The 6,172-nt window shown below is 42.3% G+C and overlaps 1 pseudogene; it reads left to right on the plus strand.

Moving 5' to 3' along the window:
* The first annotated feature begins 837 nt into the window (after window positions 1-837).
* On the plus strand, window positions 838-5,772 carry LOC102267293 (hsc70-interacting protein pseudogene; annotated as a pseudogene).
* The last annotated feature ends 400 nt before the right edge of the window (window positions 5,773-6,172 follow it).

Genomic DNA, 6,172 nt, shown 5'->3' on the forward strand with positions numbered 1-6,172 from the left:
AAAACTAAGCAGCTCTTTACTAAGGGCAGAAAGGTGAAATGAACATGTAAATGACTGCCAATGCTAAGGAATTTTCATAAATAGTAATACGGGGCTGCTCAGTTATCCCATTCAAAGCCCCATTCCTACAAAATTCTGGGAACTTAGAGCTCACATCACTTAGTTATGTAACATTTGCTTATATTTTTGGTTTTAAAAAGAAAATTCTTGCCTAGTGTCAAATGTGAATGAAGTTATATGAGTGGTACATCAAGTGTCTGTTATAAAAGAATTCTAAAACACAGGAAGATCCTAAAAAGCAAGGCCTAAGGAATCTAAGTTTATGACATTGGAACAGTTTAGCATGAGCAGTAATTCAAGCAAGTTTCTTTCATTTTGAGTTTTTCCAGTATGTTATCTATTTTTACCCTCACACTTCAAAATGGGTGGGGGTCGTGAAATATAAGTGTATATATCTTGAGGCCTGGCAAAAGACTTAATTTTATCCTCTCTCCTGCACTTGCTTACCCATATCTGTGTGCATTAGAATTGACTTATATGTTGAATTAGAAACATTAATCTATTTAAATGGTTATCTATCAACAACAGATATGTCTAGAAACATAAAATGGAACAGAGAGGCAGTGTCTGCTGTCAAAGGAAAATGCACTGCTTTGTCCGAGCCCTCCAGTCCATCCTGCTGCTTTTTATGTCAGAAGGGAATAGCCATGTCACTGAGAATAGCCTCATGCTTAGAGGTCCTAGGGGTGCAGCTAAGATCACCAAAATGTCCCCTTTCCTCCTCCCCAATCCCATGCCCACTATCACTATCACTTTGCTTCTGGGTCTTGCTGCTAGATGAGCAGAAAACCTTCAGAAAGAGAAATTGGCCTCTGGCAGCAGAATGCCTGGTGCCCCAAGTTGGAGGTAGATGGTGGTGGTGTTCAGCAGTGGAACTACATGCACTCTACCCTTTGGCCACATCCCTGCATCCCCAGCGGAGCTGCAGCTTGTTGGCCCCAGCAGGTGGAAACGGCTGAGCCCACAGCCTTGGCTGGTGGCAAGGTAGGTCCTTGATGTTAAGTCAAAAGAAAGGCAGGAGAGGCAACTTGTTGAGTGAAGAGTTAGGAAAGATTACAGACTGGCAGCCGCCGAAACCAAAATCTTAACCTCTTTAATATGTCTCAATAGGAAGGGAAATTGCCAAGGTCTTGATAAGCAACTGTGTCTTAATTCCCCTAGAAATGCTCTGTATGGAGATTTATAGCTATGTATTAATAACAGTCACCAATACTATCACTTGTTAGCCACACTCATCTCAACATGGATTTAAATACAGACCCTTATGTAACTGTATCATATCCCTTACTGGAGTAGAAATTACGTGGAGATTTTTTTTTAATGTAATCTCTTTTATAATGACAAACGCTCTCCAGATGCATCTGGGGTTCAGACCTTAAGATGGCATGCTTATTCACTTTTACAATAATGTTCTTTTGAGTAGAAATCTCCTGGTGAGGTTGAATCAAATATTTTCTTGATTTGTTTCAAATCATGCTAATTTAGATTGCTTAAGGAAAAGAAATGCTTTTATTTCTAAGTATCTTCCTTTGCTTCAAAATGAATTAAGGCAGCAAGGTAAAATAAATTAGAACCAAATACTGGAAAGACATCAAACAAAACAAGAAGTAAAACGAAAAATGAATACAAAAGGGTGTAACACAGAGCCAGGAGTGAGACAGATTCGATTGCGTTCTCCTTAAATAGCCTGTGCCATTTAGCACAGCTGCATGCCCTTCCATCTACTCATTCTAATAATTAATTATTTAGTGTCTATGTACCAGACACTCTCCATGGAACGCTCCACCTTTAGCTTTCAGAGCAATGTCCTCTTCTGATAGAACTTCTCTCTGTTGTCTTAATTGGCCCCTAATCCTTTTGCCATTTCTCAAAGGCCACAGGATGTTTTCACCTTAACATCCTGGGGATTCCACAAACTTACAAAACTGCCCCATGTTGACCAGCCTGAAATCCCACAACTCTAGGAGACAATGAGTCTCCTTCACTTTACTAAGGTCCCCACCAAACTGCCAGTCACCTAGGCATTAAACTACAAAAGCATTTGTTTCATCCCTCACCTCCCCATCACCCTGACAATAAGCGCAAAGGGCGATGGATAGAATCAAGGATGCATTGCTGTGTGCGCTCACATGAAAGAGGCAAGCCAGGCCTCTGTTTACAGAAAGGTGAGTTGGAGGAAAAACAAATCAGATTTAGGGAGGAAAAAAGGAGGCTATTGTGGGAATAATAAAGAGACATAATCATGTCTGCAAAAGATTAAAATATTTATAAAACAGTGCTACCCGCATATTCATAGCAACAAATGTGAGAAGCTAGGTTTGTACATTTGATTACTTCCTGCAGTAAATAAACATATATTGACTCAAGGAATAACTTTCCCAATGCTATTACTTTAGATGAATAATTTATTTTGACTATACACAAAGAGCACAGAAATGAAATTGCTTGGGAGTACTTATATGCTTATATTAATAATTTTGTTTTGGCTTTTAAATATCTTCAGGCACCATGCTGCTGCTGCTACTGCTGCTGCTACTGCTGCTGAGTCGCTTCAGTCGTGTCCGACTCTGTGCGACCCCATAGACGGCAGCCCACCAGGCTCCCCCGTCCCTGGGATTCTCCAGGCAAGAACACTGGAGTGGGTTGCCATTTCCTTCTCCAATGCATGAAAGGGAAAAGTGAAAGTGAAGTCGCTCAGTCATGTTCAACTGTTAGCGACCCCATGGACTGCAGCCTACCAGGCTCCTCCGTCCATGGGATTTTCCAGGCAAGAGTACTGGAGTGGGGTGCCATTGCCTTCTCCGTCAGGCACCATACTTGTCATCAAAACACTATTGCTTTTTAAAGATTTCTTTTGTGCCAGACAGTATTCTAAGTTCTTCATATTGGTTGTCACCAATATGTCACAGTAAGGTATTATTATAAATATGAAGAAACTGAGGTTTAATAAGATTGAGTATTTTCTTTAAGGTCAAACAGTTAGAATGTGGTAGGGCATGGAATGGAACCTAGAAAGTCTGATACTAGATTTGGTCACATTAACTAGATCACTGCTTAACCATTAATTTAGGATATGTGATCGGAGAAGGCAATGGCACCCCACTCCAGGACTCTTGCCTGGAAAATCCCATGGATGGAGGCGCCTGGTAGGCTGCAGTCCATGGGATCATGAAGAGTCAGACGCAACTGAGTGACTTCACTTTCAATTTTCCCTTTCATGCATTGGAGAAGGAAATGGCAACCCACTCCAGTGTTCTTGCCTGGAGAATCCCAGGGATGGGGGAGCCTGGTGGGCTGCCATCTATGGGGTCGCACAGAGTCGGACACGACTGAAGCGACTTAGCAGCAGCAACAGCAGCAGGATATGTAATAGTTACAAAATAACCTCCAAATTTTAGTGGCCTAACATAACAATAGTTTCTTTCCCAAATAAACCTCAAAGTCTAAGTCAGTCAAGCCTTCTCCAGGGCAATTGCTCCAGGAGGTGACCCCATGGTCCTGGTTGCTCCCGTTTTTCAGCTCTGCCATCTGACCACATTGTTTTGCAGCTGCCATGACAGAGAGAGAGCTGGAGAGCTGCATGCCAGCACGGACATCATTCAACCTGGAAGTGACATCTGTCATTTTTGCTCACGGTTCATGGTTCAGAGTCATCACACAGTCACATCCTCACTACATGGGAAGCTAGAGATCATCATCCAGAGTTCCTAAGAGGAGAAGAATGAAATGGGCTTTGGTGTCGCAGCCTTAAGGCTCTCAACCACTCAGTTTGGGAATTCTTGAAGAGGCTGTTTTATATGCAATATATAACTTTATTCAATAGAATACCTTTTAGGAAGAGCACTGTCTGTATCTAGAAGAACTATTTCCTCAAGGGAATTTTAGAGAATGTGTGGCTATAAAATGCTGCAGTCCGTGGGGTCGCAAAAGATCCTTCTTAGTGACTGAACAACAACCAGGCTCCAAGAGCGTGATGGAGTTCCACAAGGTCATTAGCAGCTTTTAATGAAATGAAAAGCAGGAAAATTTGTTTTTCTTCTTAGAAGAATGATCAAAAACAGAGAATATACTTAACAAGTAATCAGAGTAAGCTCCAGCCTAAAGAACCAGTGGAGCCCATTCTTGCTGTAAGAGAAATCTTTTCTTGTTCTGCTCTCAATCTCTTTGAGAGATACAGGAAAAGAAAAGATAGCATGAAGCTAAAGGGTAATGTGATCTTTCCCTGGGACCCCAGTCTTTAGTAAAATTGACCAGAGGACATATTCAGAATAAGTCAATTTTTTGTGTGTGGAAAATGGTAAAGGAGCAAAAGGGCATATTTGGGTTGATGTAACCCACTCCAGTGTTCTTGCCTTGAGAATCCTAGGGACGGGGGAGCTGGGTGGGCTGCCGTCTATGGGGTCGCAGAGTTGGACACAACTGAAGCGACTTAGCAGCAGCAGCAGCAGCAACCAGCAACAAAGGTCTGTCTAGGACCTGAGCATTCTGCACACCAAGGAAATGTACTTCCTGAGGGAGTGGGTGGAGAGCATGGTGGGTAAAATACCACCTGCTGCTCATAAAACTAAATCAGAAGAAAATACCAAGAAAGAAAAAACAGATAGTAAGAAGGCAGAGGAAAACATAAAGACAGATAAACCATCAAATGAGGAACGTGATCTAGAAATTGACAATGAAGGTGTGATTGAACCAGACACTGATGCACCTCAAGAAATGGGAGATGAAAATGTAGAGATAACTGAGGAGATGATGGATCAGGCAAATGCTTAAAAAAAGCAGCTGCCATTGATGCCCTGAATGATGGTGAACTACAGAAAGCCATTGACTTGTTCCCATCAAGCTAAATCCTCGTTTGGCTATTCTGTATGCCAAGAGAGCCAATGTCTTCATCAGATTACATAAGCCAAATGCTGCCATCTGAGACTGTGACAGTGAGCTATTGAAATAAATCCTGATTCAGCTCAGCCACACAAGCGGTGAGGGAAAGCATTCAGACTTCTGGGCCATCGGGAAGAAGTTGCCCATGATCTTGGCCTTGCCTGGAAGCTGGATTATGATGAAGATGCTAGTGCAATGCTGAAGGAAGTTCAACCAAGGGCCCAGAAAATTGCTGAACGTCGGAGAACGTATGAGCAAAAACGTGAAGAGCATGAGATCAAAGAAAGAATAGAAAGGGTTAAGAAGGCTTGGGAAGAACATGAGAGAGTCCAGAGGCAGGAAGAAGCCAGAAGACAATCAAGATCTCAGTATGGCTCTTTTCCAGGTGGCTTTCCTGGGGGGAATGCCTGGTAATTTTCCTGGGGGAATACCTGGAATGGCAGGAATGCCTGGGCTCAATGAAATTCTTAGTGATCCAGAGGTCCTTGCAGCCATGCAGGATCCAGAAGTTATGGTAGCCTTCCAGAATGTGGCCCAGAACCCAGCAAATATGTCAAAATATCAGAGCAACCCAAAGGTTATGAATCTCATCAGTAAATTGTTGGCCAAATTTGGAGGTCAAGCATAATGCCCTTCTGACATAAAGCCCTGCTAGAGGAAAAGCAACTTAGATCACCTAATGGATGTTGTAATAATACAAACCAGGGTACCTCTGACCTTCTCATGAAGAAAGCTGGGGTGCTTTGAAGATAATCCCTACCTCTTTGCCCCAAATGCAGCTGAAAACATTTTACAGCGTTGTGTCATTAGGGTATTCATTCAGATAATGTTTTCCTACTAGAAATTAAAAACTTTAAGCACTTTTTAAACCTTAAAAAAAAATGAAAGCTATGGTTTTTCCAATAGTCATGTATGGATATGAGAGTTGGACTATACAGAAAGCTGAGCACTGAAGAATTGATGCTTTTGAACTGTGGTGTTGGAGAAGACTCTGAGAGTCCCTTGGACTGCAAAGAGATCCAACCAGTCCATCCTCAAGGAAATCAGTCCTGAATATGATGCTGAAGCTGAAACTCCAATACTTTGGCCATGTGATGCGAAGAACCAACTCATTGGAAAAGACCCTGATGCTGGGAAAGATTGAAGGCAGGAGGAGAAGGGGACAACAGAGGACAAGATTGTTGGATGGCATCACCAACTCGATGGACATGAGTTTGAGTAAACTCCGGGAGTT

This window comes from Bos mutus, chromosome 11 (assembly GCF_027580195.1).
Source record: "Bos mutus isolate GX-2022 chromosome 11, NWIPB_WYAK_1.1, whole genome shotgun sequence".
In the NCBI taxonomy this organism is placed as follows: Eukaryota; Metazoa; Chordata; class Mammalia; order Artiodactyla; family Bovidae; genus Bos; species Bos mutus.